The following is a 23,388-nucleotide window of genomic DNA, read 5'->3' on the forward strand; positions in this document are numbered from 1 at the left end:
ACTCTTTCTCTGGTGTGTACAATCAAATCAGTGTCGTCCCGCGATCCTGAGAAGAAAACCTAAAACACCTAACACATAACACGGTAAGCACGAAGCTTAGTGAGTTCCCCAAAATACCATATATAACACATATTAGCCACTCGAGGCTATAAATCTGTGGACCTTGTGGTCCTAATTCCATGGATACTCTGGCCGTAACTCTGTGAACCTTCCGGTTCTAACTGTGTAAATTCTATAACATCCACAGCATAAATCACATAGAAATAATGCAGTGCATCACAATCACAAAAATAGCATACAAGATACTCTTTCATATAACTCTAATTACCACTCTAGGTAAAGTACAGTGTGAAGACTCACCTCGAATGAAGAACAACACCTATAATCACTGCTGCTACGCACCGAACTCTAACTCTGTGCCAAACCTAGAATAAATCTTAATTAGTTGCTAAGTCCAACCTCTCACTTATTAGGTCTGAAGATAGACCACCTAACAGCCTATTAATCCCCTAAGCTCATTGGGCCCACCAAAGCCTAATAATAAATGGGTCCTCACACAGCCTAATTCCCAACCAAAAAGGCAAGTCCAACCAAAGGCTCAAAGCACATACATAGACTTCTGTAGTCCACAACTCTATTACATTAGGTTTAAACTCTCGGCCCAACACTCAAGGCCCAAAACGTAACTCAAAAGCCCACCGAAGGAGTTACGAGGGGCGTACCTCCTTGGTATGCTCAGTGTACACAAGCGCGCATGGAACTGATTGGGGACCTCAACCTATTACGCCGCGCGTTCTAAGATATACGCCCAGCATAGGTCCCAGACTTATCTTTTCTCTATTTTTGGTCTGAATAGATTAACTCATGGGCCGATATCACAAATCTACGCTCTCTACTGTCTCTTATGCCATAAAGTCAGAACCTTTAAGCCTTTGTATGGCTATAAAGACCACCAACCTCTCTAAACTCTTAACCTCTTTCCTCATTAAGTCCTTAACTCAAGCTTGCATTAATATTAACAACCAAGACTGGATTTTTATGAAATTACAAGTCATACTACACTAAAATAAAGCAGATTCTAACTTATGGAGGCCATTTGCTCATAAACCCTCCATCATGGGACCAAGAATGCTAAAAGTTGGTCCATCAAGCACAACACAAACATGATAAGGAAGGATCTGAGCTTTTTACCTCTAGAAGAAGCTCCACCCTCTAAATAACTCAGATACAATCTTGTACTTCATCTTCTAGCCTCCACAAAGACCTCCTCTTTTTCTTCTCCATCACACAAGGCTCTTTCTAGCTCAAAACACTCACACATAACTTTGGAACGATGAAGATGCTCTCTTAGGGTTTCTCTCTGTGAAATGGTGGCTGAGGATAAGGCCATAGCATCCCTTATATATTGCACAAGTATCATTTCGGTTTTTCCATCTGGGCCGGCTACACCTAGCGTAACTTTGGTACACCCAATGTACCGAGCAGCGTCCACATCCAAAACCATCCCACGAGCGTACATCGTACTCCTTAGTACGCCCAAAACACTTGCCTGCCACACTTTTCTTTTATGGACTAAACTTGACAACATGGAGAAGAAGAAGGTTTAAGTAGACACACCCAAATTCCCGGATGTTACAAAAGCGTTATTTATAGTCTATTGCTAATAACAAAAAGTTAATAATTATGGGATCCTCAGTGAATCAGCAGATGAACGTTGTTTGACACGGTATTCCAGGTCTTTTGCTTGGTTGAGACAAATCTACGTTGAGAAAAGTCATTTCTTTTTTAATTTTGCACATGCGAGTAAAAGAAAGTTGAATATAACGATTGCAAGTGTTAGTAAATATTAACAATAATGCTCAGGATCCTGAGCGGTATTAAGGATCTTGAATATGATTTAAGGATCCTGCCCCTAAGAATGTTTACATCTCTTTGATTGCGTGTTTGATGTAATTTTGGCACTAGTATTTATGAGGATCTACAGATGGTTAAGATTCCAAAGATTTTAGGTTTTACAAGAATTTTTGGGATCTTAATGATCTGCAATTGTTAATGATCTACTAAATATTTTAGAGTGGTTAGGATCCTTATAAAGATTAACCTCCAGTTATAATATAGGGAACTAGTTCTGTTAAATGTGATTCGAGCATTCAAATCATTGTCATGGAGCATTTAGATCATGCTCATGGATCATTTAGAGCATTTGGAACTCAATGGAGCACTTGGTGTTCACGGATCATGTGACTAAGGCATGAATCATTTGAGATGGGAATGGATCATCTAACAAAGTAACAATCATATAGAAGGGGGTTTAGAGCACCATCAAGTAGGTTGGAGCACTTGGGAGTGATATGGAGTAACAAGGGGACCTTATTGTGCAATATGAAAAAGGGTTCGGGAAAGAAGGATGTTGTTGTGACAAGGGCATTCCTATTTTCCCCGAATCACTTGGGAGTGATAAGGAGCAAGATGGACCATCATAGTCCCTGATGATCCAAGTATTCTATGAAATCCTATATGATGTTCATGATCATTCAGGAATGCTCAAAATTTAGTGTTGCTCAAGATGTACACCATGTTGTGCCACCATGATGGATGTCGGGCCATCAGTGTTCATGATGCGCCACTTTTACATTATGATGGTCCAATATGGTAAAAGGTGATCGATCATGTGTGTTGCAAATGCTCATGGGTTGTATGACATGGGAAAATGTTCTAGAAGATGTTGCACTTTGGCTTGTGATTGATTGACACCTTTTTTTGGACCTATAGGCCAATGGGCTTGACCCATTAGAGTTTCAGCTATGATCCCTCAACTATAAACAGGGATGCATGTGAGGTCATTTTTTATCCTGAATTCTAGAGTGATAGGTGAATATATATGTAAGTGTACCTATTACCTCTTTTTGAGGGCTCTAAAATAAAGAATACTCCTCTCTTTTCATAGACGTAGGTCATCTTGACAGAACCATGTAAATACCATGTCTTGTACACTTATAATTTTGCTTGTTATCCGATTTACTTCCTAATAAGTGGTATCGTAGTTGTGATTGAAGATATCTACTCATAAGTTTGTTTTGAGGAAATTAAATGGCTCAGATGCTTCACATTATAGAAGGTGAAGCTGAAGGCTCTTCTGATTCAACAAGGATGTGCATCGGCAGTGGATGGAGAGGAAACACTACCTAAACACATGATGGCTTAAAAGCAGGTGGATATTCTGACAAAGGAATATAGTGCCATTTTATTGAACTTGAGAAACAAAGTACCGAGGGAGGTTGTGGATCAAACAACTGCACTTGGGATCTGGCATAAACTTTGTAACAAGTTCCAGACAACTCACTGATGAACAACTTGTATCAGAAGCACAGGTTGTAAACTCTTAGAATGTCTGAAAGTACACAAGTGAAAGATCATTTGGATAACTTCAATCACATTGTCTTCTGAACTTATATAATAATTTCATTGATAATTTCATTGATAACATGATCTATGGTAGGAAAAGAATCACTATGAATGATGTGACAGACTCTCTAATGTCCAAGGAACTAAAAAGAAAATTTTTAGTTGGAGAGGAGGCATCCATTTCCAGTTTGTTTGCAGGTAGAGGAAGGACAGAAGAAAGGAAAGGGGTAACAGTGTCACACCCCAAAACCAAGAACGGTGGAAACGTTCTGGGGCGGAGGACGTCATGTATAGTATCACAACACAGAATAATAGTAAACAAGTAAACAACATCATCCATTGCATTAAATATATCATTTTATTACAAGTGTGTTCCGTGGTTTCTAAGACACCAAAATATGAATTAAAATGAAAGATGAGTCTTGTATGCGCTCCATCTTCTCAAAAGTTGGCCTCGGTACATGTCTACTGATGACCTAAGAATACAAGTTATTTTGAAAGAGTTTATCAGCATTAAAGCTGTTGAGTTCATAAGTATGTAGTGTCATAATTTGTGTGAAAATGATTGTAAGAGTTTGAATGTAAAAGTATGTAAAATGTTCGTAGTAATTCTTTGTATCTTCTAGAAAATCATATATTGTCCATTAAAAGCAGCCTTCTACCAAGGCATCAAGTGTATTGTATGTTTCTTCATTGTAAAAGTGAGTATTTTTCCCAAATGTGACTATCATTGGTAAAAATATAGTTTTACATTACCCTTTATGTGAGGAGGTCACAAGGTAGATGTAATGGAAAAATAGTGAAGTACTGTAGTATAATAATATTATAACTGCTATTGTACTATCTACCTTAAACCCATTTGTTAATTAAGGTATAATGTGATGTAATTGTAACAATACTTGATCAACCTAGTGAAACACCACACTCGAAGACGTCGGGATGTTATGACATTCATCACCCGAAGACCTGCAAGTCCCACTGTAGCTAGCAGCAAGGTGTAGGACGGTCAGTCCAATATAGATATATACATGAATTCACGCTGTCCCTCCAGGAGACTCTAGATAGAAGGCGAGTCAGTATAGTGTTGCCATGCCCCGAAGTAGTGCCTCACATTTATGCTAATCATTTGAAAGTAGTTTTGTTGGCAAAACAGTTTAAAGTATAGTAAATCCATTTGTGTGCTAGTTATTAATCACATGTGATTTATATAATAACTAGTATGATTCAACTCGTATCCCCCCCCCCCCCCATAAAAGCATTTAAAAACATTTAAAAGGTTAATTAGGGGGTATGAACTCAACTGTAGTGAGTGAATTGTACGGAAGTGTTGAACAACATGCTAGGTCTCAAGTGAAGACTTCAACACACGCAATGATTCTATTTAGCATGTAAAGACACAAACACACACACACACACACACACATATATATATATATATATATATGTATATATGTATCTCATTTGTGATTTAACAACTAAATAACGAAGGTAAGACACCCTAGGACATGCAAAACACTTTGATTCAAGGGTTATAGGTACCAAAGGGTTGCATCTAAAGGTTGTATGGCCTCACATTGGAGTTTACTGCCCAAATGGTAACACTATGTGAGTTTACGGCTAATGGTCAATTCCCCATGAGTTTACAGCCGTATAGGCACCATTGCACCACCTTATAGGAGTTTACGTCCCATGGTCAATTCCCCATGAGTTTACAACTGTAAACTCATGTGTGCTTGATTCTTTTGCTTGTTTAAGGTCCTATACTCCTCAAGGACGTGATCTAGACTTGAACCCAAGGCTTAGGAAGGTACTATGGCACAAATGAACACTTAAATAGAGTTTATGGCCCAAGGAGGTTCATTCGCTGTAAACTCCCTTTTGATTATGTTTTCTTGATGATTTCTAGGTGTAAACTAGTTGGTTTATGTATAGAACAAGCTAAGACAAGAGTACTTAGAGTATAGAAGCTTGTTTGGGTGTTTAAGGTCCAAGAACACTAGTGTGTGTTCTTAGTGTTTTGAAGAACCCTTGTAGATCTAAGTAAAAGTGAAGAATTCATGGATGAAATGGTGTATAACAACTAGATGAAAGTTATAACAACATTTTAAGTGAATAAATACTTAAGTTTTTGGAAGATTGGAAGATAGAGGTTGTGATACTCGAGTGAGAAAGTGGGAGTTCTTGAGTTAGGAACGTGAGAAATGAAGAAATAAAGAGTAAACTCATTCCTTAAGCATGAGTTTCCAGCCATGAGGGAGTTCACGGCCCAAACCCCATTTGTTTGGACGTGAACACCTAACCAAGGTGTTGATTGATTTATTGTTACACCGATATCCGAGAAAATACTTCCATCTATTCGTTCACTTGAACATTAATTATTAAAAACACTCAAACGGACTTTAAACCAGCTAAAATTTAGCAAAAAAGTGTTTGAATTTTATTTGAAGTGCTTGACTGTAGGGTTTGTAATAATGAATATTTTGGTTTGTCACAAACAAAGGGAGATCACATTCAAAATTGAAGTTTAATGGTTCATTAAACGTAAAATGTTATAATTCTAAGGAAAAGGGACACTTGAAGAGAAATTGTCTACAACTGAAGAATGGGAAGTTCATGTGTATCAAGAAGCACTAACATTCTTGTTGCGGTCTAGGTTAGTTCTAAGAAAGGGGATGATAGTGTGGAATTAAAATAGTTAAGAGTTCTGCAATGCTCCATTTGATAACATTTGTGAAGCAGATGGTATAATTAGGCATTGCACTCTACCAAACACACCATAGAAAAATGGAGTGGCATAACGGATGAAACAAACATTCTTGCAATTTGCAAAGTGCATGCGAATATTTGCTAACTTATCCAAGCAATTATATGTAGAAGCAGTTCACACTTCTTGCTAGCTAGTGAGCAGATCACTATCAACTACAACAGAATTGAAGACAACTTAAGAGGTATGGTCCAGGAAAACCTTTGAATTTTATGGTTTACGTATATTTGGTTACCCCGCATATGCTCATGTGAAAGATGGTATACTTCAGCCAAGGGCAATGACTTGCATATTTCTAGGATATGCAATAAGAGTAAATGGTTATCGACTGTGGTGTACAAAAGAAGAAAAAACTCCTAAATTTATCATGAGTACATATGTAACCTTCGATAAATCTGCCATGCGTAACTACTGAGGAGCTGGTACAAGTCAATTAGGTAACAAAGATCAGGGTGCTTTCTAGAAGGTGGAGTTTGTAACTCAAACTCCAGAAAGAGTTGTGATAAGTGACTAAGAGCAAGGAAAAAATGAACACCCTGGACTAGATGAAATCCAAGATCAACCTATGGAGCTTTATCCAATAGTGTTGATGCTAGGAAGGATAATGGGTATGAATCTATAGCAAAGAGAAGACCAACGAGGGTCATTCGACAATGTGATAGATATGTAGGATGTGTGAATATTTTGTCTTTGACTCCATTACTTTTGATTTAGCAACTTGATATGACATTGATACTGAGGAGCCTCAATCATATAAAGAGGTTGTGGCTAGTAAAGAAGCAAATGTGTGGTTGATTGAAATGAATGAATAAATGCAATCTTTAGAGAAGAATAAAACATGGGATCTTATTCCATTACCAATGGGAGCAAATCCAGTAGGATGTAAACGAATCATTAGGGAAAGTAAGGGATACTAGGTGTTAAACCGGCTAGGTTCCAGGAAAGGTTGGTGGCAAAAGGGTTTTCTCAGATTGAGGGAATTGATTATCACGAGCTGTTCTCAAGTGTCATGTAGCACAAGACCATTTGGGTTCATTTGGCCATGGTGAGCACATTTGATAGGGTGCTTGAACAGCTTGATGTGAGAACCACATTTCTTCAAATGAGCTTAGAAGAGAAAAATTATATATCTCAACAAGAAGGGTTACATGATTCTAAGAAGCATCATATATGTTTTGCTAAACAAATCTTTGTACGATTTGAAGCAGTATACAAAAAAGTAGTATAAGAGATTTGATTCTTCATGATCTCGAATGGCTACACTTGTAACTAGTTTGATAATTGTGTTTAATCAAATGAATTATCACCAGATTCCTACATAAATCTATTGCTAAATGATGAGGATATGCTTATCAGAGCCAAGGATAGGGCTATAATAAATGAATTTAAGGCAACCTGAATAATGTGTTCGAAATGAAAATTTTGGGAGCAGGAAAGAAGATACTTGGAATAGATATACAAAGGGATAGAAAAACAGGGTGAATATGTATTTATCAACAAAAGTACATCGAGAAATTTGTGCAATCCTTCAATTGTGATTAGTCCAAGCCAATTTCAACTCCTTTGGTGGTTCACTTTAAACTTGGTCCAAACACTATACCCACTATTACTGAAGAAAGAAAGTACATGAGCAGGGGTCCATACTCAAGTTCTATTTGAAGTCTCATGAATGATATGGTTTGTACCACACCTGAGTTAGCTTATCCAGTTAGTGTAGATAGCAAGTTTATGAGTAATCCATGTAACACTTATTGGGAAGATGTAAGTACATCTTTCGATAGTTGATGGGAACGACATTAGTTTTCTTGGTGAATGGAGTTAATACGAAGAGTGACTTGGTGAGATATGCCGACTCTGATTATAGTGGTGAGTTGTTGAAGCGCATGTCATGGACGTCATACATATTCACTTTGTTCAGATGTGCCATAAGATGGAAATCCAAGATACAAGATATTGTTTCTTTCTCTACAATTGGATCCAATTACATAGGATTAAAGGAGGAAATATGGTTGCAATAGCTAATTAAGATCTTGGTGTAAAGGTGGAAGAGCATGTCATGTATTGCTACAGTTAAGCTGCTTTCATTCTTCCTAAGAAGCTTGTGTATCACAAGAAGACAAATCACATTTATGTCAAGCTAAATTTCATATGGGATATTATGGAAGCAGACATGTTTTCAATACTAAAGATTTATACCAAGGTCAACCTAACAGATATGTTGACAAAGCCGTTACCCATTGAGAAGTTCATGCTTTGCTTATATCTGGTAGATGTTTGTAAGAGGTATGCCCCTTCAAGGGTCAATGGCAGAAAGGGATAGGATGTTCTTCATCATGGTGGAGCTCAAAGTATGATCAAGTCAAGTTAAATATTGTTAATATGACTCAAGTATTTAGAGCACTCTCATGGAGCATTTTGGACCACTTGGAACTCAATGGAGCACTTAGGGTTAATGTAGCATTTGCAAATGGAAAGGATCATCTAAAAAGAGAATGGGTCATCTTGCAATGGACCAGATTAAGTTCAAAAGGAAGGATCATGTAGAAGGGTATTTGGAGCACCTATAACAGCTTTGTACACTTGGGAGTGATATGGAGTAACAAGGGAACCTTGTTGCGCCAGATGATAATGGGTTGGGCCAAGGAGGATGTTGTTTGGCCATGGACATTCATTCTTGCACCAAACATATCCTTATGGTTCCAAGAAGGTCCTTGTTGCATAAATAAAGTTGATATTCCTCCAACCCAAAAGCTTTCACACCACACTTGAAGCTTGTTGTGCCATCGATACACTTGTTGTACCATCACGATGCAAGATGGACAATCTTAGTCCCTTATTAGCCATGTACACTATGAAGTCCTCTATGATTCTGAAGATTGTTCAAGGATGCTTAAAAGTTGGTATTTCTCATGATATACACCATGTTGTGCCACCATGATGGATGATGTGCCATTAGTGTTCATGATGTACCACTCGAACATCATGATGTTCCCCTATGGCACAAGATGCTCCATCATGTGTGTTACTGATGCTCATGGTTTATATGATATTGAAGAATGCTCTAGAAGATGTTGCATGGAAGATTTTGATTGGTTGAAAACTTTTACGGGCCTATAGGCCAATGGACTTCACCCCTTAGGGTTTTAGGTCTAATCCCTCAATTATAAATAAGGATGCATGATACAACATTTTGTATCAAGAATTCTGGATTGATAGGGGAATATCTATGTAATTTGTGACAACCCAAAATTTTTTGCTCTGTAAGTCCAGTAGTCAACTCAACTGAGTGTCAGAATCGTTTCTGCTATCGTTTAGTCCTGTTTAGAGTCCGTTCAAAGGTTCAAAGATCAGTACATTCAAGCATCGAGTAAAGGATTTGATCGCGTACACTTGAAACACTAAAATCCAGCCATGCACTCTGTTTGAGGGACTATACGACGGTACACATGAGTGTACGGCCATACACATGAGCGTATGGCCCTACACCCATGTTGGGTTGTACACACCCCTCCCTAAGTATGTAGTCCCTTAATTTGTAAGTCATTCTTCAATTTTCCAAGCCTAGAACATCGATTTCTCTCTCAAGTATTATCCTGATCATCAACGTGACCTTCAAAATTGGTAAGTAATTCTTACATCCTTCTTGTTATCCTTCCTAGTCTTTTAATCACCTCTTGATTCATCCATTGAAACATCTATTTTGGTTAGATCTTCAAGTCTCAACAAGAACACCAAGAACGCACACTTGTTCGTGGTGATTTTGAGCCTTCTTGAGCCTCTAAATCGTAAGTACTCTTTCCCAATGATTGAATCATGTTTAGAACACTTTTTTTGGACTTAGTAAATTGCCATAATTCATGATCATATGGTGTGTGCGCCTGCACACCCATGTGTGGTTGTACACTCCTCAAAACACCCAAAAAGGGCCTTCAAAATGCATTTCCAGCTTCACCACTTGTTGAGCAATTGTCCCACAAGCATATGTGACAACCCGAAATTTTTGTTTGTAAAAACTCTAAAGTTAATCACTTCAATTAAAAGTCCATTACATTTCTAATAATTGTTAGCCATTTTAAAATTCCGTTTGAGTGCTTTTAGCGTTTATTTTTCAAACGAACGAAGGAATGGAAGTATCGTCTCGGGTTTAGAAGTAGCAAACCCACCCAATGCACCCTGATAAAGAGTTCACGACCAAACTTTTAGAGTTTGGGCCGTAAAATTTTGTGTGACTGTGAACTCATGCCTTAGGCATGAGTTTACTCCCCAAACTCCTCATTTCTCACTTCCACCCTCAAGAACACTCTCTCTTCTCTCTCAACTATCATCCCGTTCTTCACCCAATCTTCCAAAAACGTAAGTGTCTCTCGACTTGATTTGTTGTTATAACCTAACATCTAGTAGTTATGTATCATTTAATCCATTCATTCTTGCTTTTAACTAGATCTTCAAGTGTTTTTCAAAACACCAAGAACACACACTAGTGTTCTTGGACATTAAACACCAAATCAATCTTCTATCTTGTAAGTACAGTTACCCTAGCTTCTTGTGTGCTTAATATGAACTTGAGAACACTTGAAAATCATCAAGAATCATAACAACAAAGGAGTTTACGGCCAAGGATGTTCTTGGGCCGCAAACATTTCTTATGTTGGTCAAATGGACCCTAGTCCCTTCCTAAGCCTTGGATGCCGACCTTAAACAACAATAAAAAAAAATTCCCCATGAGAGTTTATGGCCATAAACACCTAAGGAAGTGGTCCTTAGGACGTAAACTCTACAATGTAGCCTTAATGTGCCCCTAATGCTTTCTTAAGGCTTGGACCTGATCATTGGATATGCAATCATGAGTTATAAGACCTCAAAATACAAAATGGAACTTAGTACCATGAGTTTACGGCCATAAACTCATGGGGAAATAGTCATGGGCCGTAAACTCCATAAGGAGTGGTTCATGGGCCATAAACTCCAATGTCATGCCATACAACCCTTAGATGAAACCCTTTAGTACTTATAGCACTTGAATCAAAGTGTTTCCATGTCCTAGGGAGTCTTAACTTGATTAATTAGTTGTTAATTGATTAATTAGATAGATATATGTTTATTATATGTTAACTAGGGCCATTGTGTGTGTTCAAGTATTCACTTGACACCTAGCACCTTGTCTGACACTTCCGAACAAACCACTCATTATAGGTTAGTTCATACCCCTTAATTAACCTTTAAAATGTTTTAAATGTTTTTAAATGCTTTATGGGGGGGGGGGTGGAATACAATTTGAACCATGTTAGTTATTAGATCAATCACATGTGATTAATAACTAGCATACAAATGGATTTTTCGTACTTTAAAATGTTTTACCAAACAAATGACTTCAAACTGTTTATCAAACTATTTTACATGTCATACTCTTTATCAAATTAACATTTGTATACTAAAACTTTCTTTTACAATTTAAACACTTATATTTTTATAAAACCATTTCTACTACATATATCATTATATAAATAAGGTTTGAAGGACTTAGGAGAGATAACCCACTTTACTTCATGTCCTTTTTTGGTTGTGGACTTAAAGTACTTGGTTGTTTGTCCGAGTGTCGTTGAATCCTAACTTATATATTATGTATATGTGTATCGATATAAAGATTTTTACCTCAGTTCAGTACATTCAGTCATACAAACAAGTCTACTAATAAACTATAATGGGTATACTTTAGGATTATACTACTTACTGTTGGATATGGTGTCTAAGTCCATAACTATTTCTGGTATGTACTTGACCCGACCCGGCATGGTCCATTTGGGTTGCATCGCACCATGAAATTGGATAGACTAAATGAGAGAAATAACACTTGGAGATTATTAATATATTACAACTTCTAATATATTAATAATATTATTTGATTAGTTTGATCAAGAATTAATTTAGAATTAATGAAGTGATCAAAAGATAACTAATTAAATATATGGGTTGAGTATCTAAATCATCCATATCTTGTATAGTTGGCTAAGAGGCTCCATGGTTTATCATGTTGGGTTCCACCCATAGGATTCTCCATGGATGCTCGATGGGAGTTACAAACCCACGGGTCATGGAAATGAAGAGTCATGACACATTAGGGTTTACATGGTGTAACCCTAGATGTGTCAACACTATATAAGAATCCTATTCTCCACCAAAATCGGCTACACATATGAAACAAGAGGGCTAGGCCGATTTCAAGAAGTGTGTATTCTCTCAAAAGTCTCTCCAAGAGCATTTGCTGTTATGTGAAGCATTTGAGGCATCACACTTGGGGTGCTAGGCTCACAAGGTTTCAAGGAACATAAGCAACAACAAGGTAAGTTATTCTATCTTTCATTAAAGTTAAAAATTGTTCCCCATGTATGCTAGATAGGAATATAACCTTGGAATTCAACTTTGCATGATAATTAGACAAACATAGATCCAAGGTTGTTAGGGTTGAATGTACACTTAGGAAGTGTTAGAATGCTCAAAACCCATCAGTGGTATCAGAGCCTAGGCTTGTTTGTTTGTTATTTGTGCTAAAAAGTTGAAAAAAGTCGAAAAACTTGCTGTCTGCCTGATGAACTCGACGAGTCCATAGGGGGACTCTCCGAGTTCACTTAAATCTTCAACTTACTCGCCGAGTAGGTTCATGCACTCGGCGAGTAGGAGCCACATAGTGCAGATTCTGGTACTTGAAAACTTGTTTTAGATGGTGTAATGACTTTGCTAATTCATTTACAACAACTAGTTATCAAAATTACAAAGTTTTAAGTGTAATTTTGATTCATGAAAGTGTTCATATTCATGTTCTTGATCTTATGATGTTTAGATGATCATAGCAATTATTTGTAACCTATGTGGTAGATTAATTCTTGATCATAATGTGTTTTAGTGGAGTCCATAACTTGTCCTCAAGTTATGGAAAACCAAAAGTCACTTGAATTAAAAACCATTAAAAGAACACAAGAGTTAGAAAAATGAAGAGTCTTCATTTTTATTACTCTATTAAACTCGTAAGTTACAAGAAATGAAAAGTTTTGAAAGTTTACAAAACTTTCCCTCATGTTTTGGAATAAGTAAAGTCATGTTAAAACTTTTGTTCCAACCCTTCGAATTTTAAAAGTTAAACTTCAACCCTTATACTTATATTATTATAATTTAATAAATATATATATATATATATATATATATATACATATATATATATATATATATATATATATATATATGTATGTATAAGAACAAAGTCGTCTTACTGCTAGTATGCCTCATTCAAGAAGCCGGTCTATAAGGTGGGTATAAGGTTGTTGCCTATAAAATGACAACTTAATGGGTGTCCACTCTCACCCACCGCTTGCTTGACTGGTGGAGGGTCGTTAGCCGAATGGGTATGAAAAGGACTTATAAATTCTCATTAAAAGTATGATGAATATTATAAAGTAACTAAATGTTTTATTAAATTCCGAATCTTAGTTACTTTAAGAAAAATGTGAATAAGGTGCTAATCCATGAAATCACAGTTTACACTTTGTTTAAGTCATTGGTGGAGCGTGTGTGGTTAACTGGCACGCCAACTTCGACTTAACAAGGTCGGTAAAGGGTGACTTAAGGTTTGTTATAGTATCGGTGGAGCGTGTGTTGTTTACCGGCACATCAATTGAGTGATAAACTTTAAGGGTACCAAGTGATATGCATGGTTACTTCACACCTCGTTTTGTGATCCTCGGTATCCCAGTCACAAAACTTGGAGGGAACACTCGAGATTGAAACATGGCTTTGAAAAGTTCATTGAATCTCAAAGAATCTAGGAATTTCTAAGAACATATCAAAAACCTAATATTTAATATTTCGGTTTTCGTTGTGGAAATTGGTGAATCGTCATTCACCTACCTTTCTAATATGTTATAGCTTGGATTACGACATACCTCTTCTAAGTTATAATATATTGTGATTGGATCCTAGCCTTAATATTACATTTGGGTGTTTTATTAAGGACTCTCTTAATATCTAAACTAATCTTGTCCTCTTCCTTCAGATGTCTTTAAACAATGCTGCTTCTGGCTCTAATCCAAATGGATCCTTTACCCTTATGAACTTCTGTGGGAAAGTCACTTTTGATGGATCCAACTTCAATGAGTGGATCAGAAACATCAGGATGATTACCCGCTACGAGGACAAAGAATATGTCCTTGACAAGGAGCTTAAGGAGATTGATGAGAGCACTGCAACTCCTCTTGAGATCACTGACTTTCAAGCACATGAAAGGGATGCTACCAAAGTGGCATGCATCATGATGGCCACGATGACAGCGGAACTCCAAAAGTCCTATGAGGATTTCTACCCTTATGAAATGCACCAAGATCTGATGGAAAGATACCATCAAAGTGCACGAGAAGAGAGGTATGAAATCATCTGCTCTATGATAACAACCATGATGAAGAATAGGGAATCCGTCACGAGCCACATGCAGAAAATGCAAAGGTATGTGGATCGATTACTGAAGCTTAATGTGAACTTCCCTGAGGAGCTTGCAATAGATATTATTTTGCACTCCTTACCATCGTGCTATGATCAATTCCGCATGACATATCACATGAATAAGGAAGAAGTCACAGTCAGCAAACTTCAGGGACTTCTCAAGACCGCTGGAACAGGTCTTAAGGGGAAGTCGGTTGTTAACACTCCTACTCCAAACTCCATTCCGGTTTTGGAAATCAAGAAAAGTTGAGCGAAGAAGAGAAATAGTTCTTCGAAGGGTACCAAGGTTAGGACCCCTGAAGGCTCTTCTTCAAGTGGAACCAAGAAAGGTTTCGTCACTCCTTCTTCTGACCAAAAAGAGGCTGAATGCTTCTATTGCCATGAAAAATAACATTGGAAGCGGAACTGCCCAAAATACCAGCAAGATGTGAAGGATGGGAAAGTTAAACCCAACCATGCACGTGTTTACACTATCATTTCTAATAACTCACCCCATTCTAAATCTTGGGTCCTTGATACCGGTTGTGGTATTCATATTTGTTGTGACTTGCAGGGACTAAGAAGAAGTGAGAATGTGGAGCAAGGAAGAATAAACTTAATCATGAGGAATAGAAAAGTTACACCTGTCACCAAGATTGGAGTTTATACTTTGTCGCTAAGTAGTGGGTTAAATTTAGATTTGAATAAATGTTGTTATTCGCCAGAAATGGCAAGAAATATAAGTTCCTCTCATGCATTGTACAAACAAGGGTTTACCTTTTCATTTAATAATGAAGTTGGTTCTATTGATGCTTTGTTTAATAATGTTCTTTATTTTAAATCATTACCTTATGATGGTGTGTATGAAGCTGTATCTATTGTAGATAACTTAGGAAATAATGTTTTGTGTATTGATTCTCTTAATAATAATATCTTAGATAAAGCATCACTATGGCATTGTCGTCTTGGACATATAAGCAAGAAACGCATAGGCCAACTCCAAAAGGATGGAGTCTTGTAGTCGTTTGACCTAAAGTCAGATGATAGTTGCGAATCATGCTTACTTGGAAAAATGACAAAGTCACCCTTCATAGGCTCATGTGAGAGGGGTGAAGGTTTGTTGGACCTTGTACACACGGATGTGTGCGGACCACTCAAACATGCCACAAGGGATGCTAATCGTGATTATTTGACTTTTACTGATGATTACAGTAGATATGGATATGTCTAATTAATCAAGCATAAGTTAGACACTTTCGAAAGGTTTAAGGAATTTAAACAGGAAGTAGAGAATCAATTGGGCAGGAACATTAAGATGCTTCGATCCGATCGAGGTGGGGAGTATCTTAGTTCAGAGTTCCTCGACTATCTTAGGGAATGTGGGATTGTCTCACAATTGACACCTCCCAGGACACCACAGTTGAATGGTGTGGTTGAGAGGCGTAATCGAACCTTGTTAGACATGGTTCGTTCCATGATGAGTCGAGCTTTGCTACCAATCTCATTCTGGGGGTATGCCTTAGAGACTGCCGCCCATATCCTTAATCTACTCCCTACAAAGAAAGTTGCCAAAACTCCTCACGAGATGTGGACTAGTAAAGTACCCAAACTAGACCACATAAGATTTGGGGTTGCGAGGCTTTCGTGATATGCGAGACTCATGATAAGCTCGAACCTCGAAGCAAGAGGTGTATTTTCATCGGCTATCCACAACAATCCTTTGGTTACCTCTTCTACAGACCTAGTGATAATGTGGTCTTTGTAACAAGAAGAGGAGTGTTTTGAGAAATAGAGTTTATAAGCCAAGGAGACATTGGGAGGAAAATTGATCTTGATGAAATTCAAGAGTCAAGTGGTGAAGGAACTTCAAAACACTAGCCCTTAAAATTGAGGAGGAAACTCCTGTTGACCCAATTGAGAAATCTGTACCTCTGAGGCATTCCACGAGAGTTAGGAGTGCACCTGAGCATTACTATGGTTTCCATATTACTGCAGAAGGTGATACACTTATCAGTGATGGGACACTCATAGGTCTGGATGAACCTAACAGTTACGCGGAAGCCATGGCAGGCCCTGAGTCAGCCAAGTGGAAAGAGGAAATGGATAGCGAAATGCAATCCATTTATGACAATCAAGTTTGGAACTTGGTTGAGAATGTACCAGGTGGTAAGACTGTAGGGTGCAAATGGATCTTCAAGAAGAAGACCGACATGGATGGTAATGTACACACTTATAAGGATCGACTGGTTGCAAAGGGCTTCTCTCAAATTCCTGGAGTGGATTATGATGAGACGTTTTCTCCAGTAGCCAAGATTAAGTCTATTAGGGTTATGTTAGCCATAGGTACATTTCATGACTATGAAATATGGCAACTGGATGTCAAAGCCGCTTTCCTTAATGGAAAGTTGGCTGAAGATGTATACATCAGTCAGCCAGAAGGTTTTGTCAACAACGAGTACCCTAATAGAGTGTGTAAGCTTGAGAAATCGACTTATGGATTAAAGCAAGCACCTCGCAGATGGAATCTTTGCTTTGATGAAAAGGTCAAGGAATTTGGATTTTCTAGGAGTGAAGATGAACCTTGTGTGTGTGTCAAGGCTAGTGGGAGTATAGTTAGCTTTTTGGTATTATATGTGGATGACATACTCCTCATAGGTAACGACATCCCAACCCTACAGGAAGTAAAGTCCTGGCTTGGGAAGTGTTTCGCTATGAAGGACCTTGGTGAAGCTGCCTATATTCTAGTGATAAGCATCTTGAGAGATCGAAGAAAAGACTAATTGGACTTAGTCAGAGTACTTACTTGGATAAGGTGCTGAAGAGATTCAGCATGCAGGACACCAAGAAAGGAGAGTTACCCATCGAGAGAAAATACCATTTTATCAGACATCGAATAGAAGAAGGACTCCTCGTGGCAAAGAGGCTATCATCGGATGAGAACCCAACAGATCCCCTCACGAAGGGATTGACTCAGGTTAAGCATCTACAGCATGCCCGGAGCATAAGGCTGAAGGATGATATTAGATTTGGTAGTTAGATAACCTCGAAATTTGTAAAGTGTAACTGACATTAGATGATGAATAAAAGGTGTTTTATTTTTGAGTAAAGTGTTGCTATCTCTTGTCGATCGTTTACTATATTTCTTTTGCATGTTTTGACTTTCGGAATAATTTTGTTTGGTATAACATATTATTCAAACCTCCACAGTCGGTCATATGTGAGAAGTAGGTATGAATCAAGACTATCATGATTGGTTGCAGAGGTCTACGGTGTTGGATAAGGCTACAACAATCATGAGTGCTCATAAGTTCTGGGCATTGGACTCAACCCATGCTCACTGGAATCACTTCATGGAATTCTGTCTCGAGTGATCGTGAGACGGTAATATCATATAAGTCTTCAAACCTAGAGATATGATTTGTTACATACAATTTGGTTATGCATTGATTGTACAAAAAAAACATTGGTAACTCGATGTTATAAAAGGTGCTTTTGTGTATAATTCAATGAGTGGTAGAACAAACGTATGAGTCGAGGTTTATCTGTTCCTTCTTGTATTAGAACCTGATATCTGGGCCCCTCGATGATTTTGTTTTGACCTATGTACCGGGCCTGGTCAGAACTAAGTTGATGTGTTCAATTAAGTTCTTTGTCAAACAAATCGGAAATCGGAAAACAAACTGCTGGACAATAAGTAAGACATTGTTAAATCTATTTGTCCGGCTATTATCTAGAACAGAGGATTATATGATCCCTTATCTTAAATGGCATTCCATCATCTTCTCGGTTCCGAGAAATCTTCAAAAAAAGCTACGATTGTCGATCGGTTCCTGAAGTCATATTTGAAGTAATAGTTATTAGACTTATCCAAGTGGGAGACTGTTGGATAAGGTGTCTAAGTCCATAACTATTTCTGGTATGTACTTGACCTGACCCGGCATGGTCCATTTGGGTTGCATGGCACCATGCAATTGGATAGACTAAATGAGAGAAATAACACTTGGAGATTATAAATATATTATAAGTTCTAATATATTAATAATATTATTTTTATTAGTTTGATCAAGAATTAATTTAGAATTAATTAAGTGATCAAAAGATAACTAATTAAATATATGGGTTGATTATGTAAATCATTCGTATCTTGTATAGTGGACTAAGAGGCTCCACGGATTATCAAGTTGGGTTCCACCCATAGGATGCTCCATGGGAGTTACAAACCCATGGGTCATGGAAATGAAGAGTCATGACACATTAGGGTTTACATGGTGTAACCCTAGATGTGTCGACACTATATAAGAATCCTATTCTCCACCAAAATCGGCTACACATATGAAACAAGAGGGCTAGGCCGATTTCAAGAAGTGTGTATTCTCTCAAAAGTCTCTCCAAGAGCCTTTGGTGTTGTGTGAAGCATTTGAGGCATCACACTTGGGGTGCTAGGCTCACAAGGTTTCAAGGAACATAAGAAACAACAAGGTAAGTTATTCTATCTTTCATTCAAGTTAAAAATTGTTCCCCATGTATGCTAGATAGGAATACAACCTTGGAATTCAAATTTGCATGATTATTAGACAAAAATAGATCCAAGGTTATTAGGGTTGCACGTACACTTAGGAAGTGTTAGAATGCTCAAAACCCATCACTTACTACTTCTAGTCCAATGAAGCGTACAAGAGTAATTTCATTCATGAGTCATTACTTACTACTATGAGAACATATACATCTATACTATGATGAGAAACAATACATTCATTACACAAGTACATACATTACATATACAGGTATATGATAACATAAATGTGATCCACTGTATTGGAGCATGGCTTAATTGTCATGGCCCAAGTTGTAACCATAATCTCGTCGATGGAGAATGTGATTTGGCGTATAGATCTATACTGGGTTGAATATCCTACACCTTGTTGCTAGCTACAGCGGGCCCTGTAGGTCTGCGGGTGCCAAATGTCATACCTTTTGACGACTTACATTGTCGTGTTTTCCAGTCGATAGTATGTTACAATTAATCACATAATACCTTGATATAAATCCGGTTTAAGGTAGTTAGTACAACAGTAGTTCCTATAATACAACACTACAATACTACATTAATTTACCCTTTACATTTATTTGGTGATCATTTCACTTAAACATTAATGTACAAACTATATTTTGATAATGATAGTTACAATGGGGAAAATTACACACTTTTACAAGAAAAAAAACATACAAATCTATTGTGCCTTGGTAGAAGGCTACTTTTAGTAGAAAATATAGGATTTTATAGGAATGACAAACTTTTACAAACACTTACAAACATTCACATTCTTTTATTACAAGCGTTTACAAATTCGTACTTCAAACAACGGTTCAAACATTTTTATACAAACATATACACTAAATACTTGTGAACTCGCCAGCTTTAATGCTGATAAACTCTTTCAAATTAACTTGTATTCTCTGGTCATTAGTAGACAGGTACCAATGGCGACTTTTGAGAAGATGGAGCGCATACAAGACTCATCTTATATTTTGATTCATGTTTTTGTGTCTTATATACTACATAACACACTTGTATTAAAATTATATATTTAATGCAATGGATGATGTTGTTTACTTTTTTACTATTATACTGTGTTGTGATACTATACATGACGTCCTCCACCCCAGAACGTTTCCACCGTTCTCGGTTTTGGGGTGTGACAACATCCTTGCCATTACAAAACATTTTTGTGTACTCTTTACCATAAGTGTGCGGCCGCACACTCCCTGACCGCACACCCATGGTCGCATATTCCACAAAGTGGCCATACACTCCCCTTAGTTCAATCACATGTGATTCCAACACTTGGTTAAAGTGTTCCTAGTCCCATGAGTGTTTCCTTGCATTTGGTTGCTTCTAAACACTATATATATGTCAATATATGTCATACAGGACTCGTTAAGTCTCGGGGCTTCATTCGTGGAACTTCTCATCCTTACACGCGTATTTGTTTGAATCACCCACATCAGGTGAGTTCATACCCCATAATTAATCTTTTAAACTATCTTAAATGCTTTTAGGGGAGGGGGGGTTGGAATACAAGCTGAATACAATGATAATTGTGTTAGTGTTTATTATAACTAACTATCAAAAGATTGCTTATGTCTTTCGTAAGTGGTCAAAATATTTCAAAAGCTCTTTTCAAGTTATGATACTTTATAGTTTCACAAAACTCCATTTTTAAAGTACAAGCATAACTCAGTAGCAAAATTAGTCTTTTTAATAACAATTCAAGTACATACTAGTAAACTATAATAAGTATAGTTTGGGGGTTCAGTCATGCTATAACAAGTACAGAGATAAACATGTGATAACAAGTATAGAGAGGAACATACTATAACAAGTACCAGGAAAACACGTTAATATATCTTTTCATGTTTGCGTTGACACCAATACGATTTCACGTACAAGGATTAGCAGACACGAGGTGATAAAAGTTAATAACATATATTTTCGGGTTTGCATTGCCACCAATGCGATTTCATGTACCAGGGTTAGCAAACACAAACTGATAAAACTTAATAATATATATTTTCGGGTTTGCATTGACACTAGTATGATTTCACGCACCAGGGTTAGCAGACACGATGTGATAGTTATATCCAACCTAAGTTAATTTTTTTTTTAAAAAAGGGTACATCGGTAAAGTACCCGATGATAATAAATGAGATACATAACTGATTCATAACTCGAACATTCAACAGAAAGGGACCTATAATGCTAACCTTATGATTCCCTAATGTATACATCAAGGGATATATATTAATAGGATCCGATAGGTAATAGGATGTGTGCTTCCTCTTCATTTGATGTTCCTTGTTTGGTTGTGGGCTTAGAGCGGATTCACCCAAACTATTATCCATTTGATCATAGTAGTATATATGTTCCGTATACATTAAGTTATCATAAGGGGTACCAGGTATGGGTCAGGTCATAGAATACTAACTCAATGCACCATTTTCTCGTACGAAACATACCTTACGAATCAGAACTTGTCGTATATAAAACTAGAAACTTACTAGTAAAGGGTTTAAGCCATTTATTAAACTCGTATAAGTCAAAAGACCTTAAGTGGTTAAGCCTATAATACCTTATTTTACACAACAGGGTTATATATAATTAATACCCGATAGGTATTTCGATGTCTGCCTTCCGCCTCATTATAAGAAGGAAGCACTGTGGTACTACTTTTATTATAAGAAATAAGGGTTTTCTTAAAGGATCTATTGTTCAAATATAAAGCAACTGTTACAATTAACTCCGCGAGTACCAAGTGAATACACCAGGGTTATAAACAACAATGATCTAACAACCAATTGGATGTGTGCCATCCGCCTCATTCACTATTCCTTTTTTAGTTATGGTCTTAGGGAATATATAGAATCAATTGTTTGTTTACTCTGAGTATTACATAAGTTTTATCAATTTAGTACTCATAGAAAGGATTGTAGAGTCATTTTTACTTATCTTTCATCGAAGCAGGAAATATAAAATTTACTTGTGGAACAGGAAAACTTTTCTAAACAAAACTTACAACTTACTAAGCTGTCTACAACTTACATACATCACTAAAATTCTATGAACTCTTTCAAAATAACTTGTACTCTCAGGAAACTGTTAGACAGGTACTTGCACTGGGAATCTAGAAGATGGAGCATAATAGCTTCAAGTCTTGTTTTGTTATTTGCTTATGTATTCTATGTTTTGTGAACACACACTTTGTAAACACTTTCTTTCTAATGAAATGGTTGTTTATTTATGTGACAACCTGATATTTCAACTCTTTGTAATGGCCTAATAGGTCAAGTATTGTAACCACTTTTGAATTAATAAAATTTACGTTGATAATAAAATATCCAAAAAGTTTCTATTTAACTACCTACTATGTTTTATATCATTAAACCGGGATCGTACGTAAAAAGAATGCCCAAATCCAGCTTCGTATATTGAAGTTAAGATTTTTCCAAATTCGGCTTAGCAACAGACAACTAAAAACTCGAATCGGAGATCGATCAAATTTTGGCCGGAATGACCTAAACGAGAATCTAAGGTCTCGACAATGGTATTTCAGCGGTAAAAAGTCTGCCAAAAACCGACGCAGATAAAGAAGTTATGAATTGTTTAAAGAAATTTCTTAATCACGATAATTTATAAATAAATAATAAAAATAATTTCGGAATTTGCCTACGGAGTCTAAACGAAAGTTGTAGAGTATGGTCTCACCTTCGTATGGATATAAAGAACATCGAAAACGGACTTCGTATGAAGAAGATATGAACTTTTGAAGTTTATTAAATAAATTATATATTTATTTAAATCAAAACCCGGTATTATCCGAAGGGGGAGTTAGCGTACTCATCCGAGTTACGTGCCGCGTAACCCCGTACGCCCCATGTATGCGAAAGCCTTGGCCTCAGATCGTCCACGTCCCGCTTTTGCGAACCACCGACCCCTCCCATCCGAGATCTGAGGCAGTCGAGGACTCGATCACGCATGACGTACGCGTATGCCCCGCGTAACGAGGCCTCTCAGCCTCTTATAAATAGAGATGCGAGGGTTCCGGGAAATTCACCCCATCTCTCTCATTTCTCTCACGATATTGCCTTGATTTCCGTGCCCGCACTAACCCGAAGCCCTGGTTATTTTGCTCTAGTCCCGAAGGTCGATTTTACTCCCGAGATTCCCGAGAATCCCGAGAAAATTCCGTTTCCCG

This window comes from Lactuca saligna, chromosome 9 (genome assembly GCF_052625555.1).
Source record: "Lactuca saligna cultivar CGN05327 chromosome 9, ASM5262555v1, whole genome shotgun sequence".
NCBI lineage: Eukaryota > Viridiplantae > Streptophyta > Magnoliopsida > Asterales > Asteraceae > Lactuca > Lactuca saligna.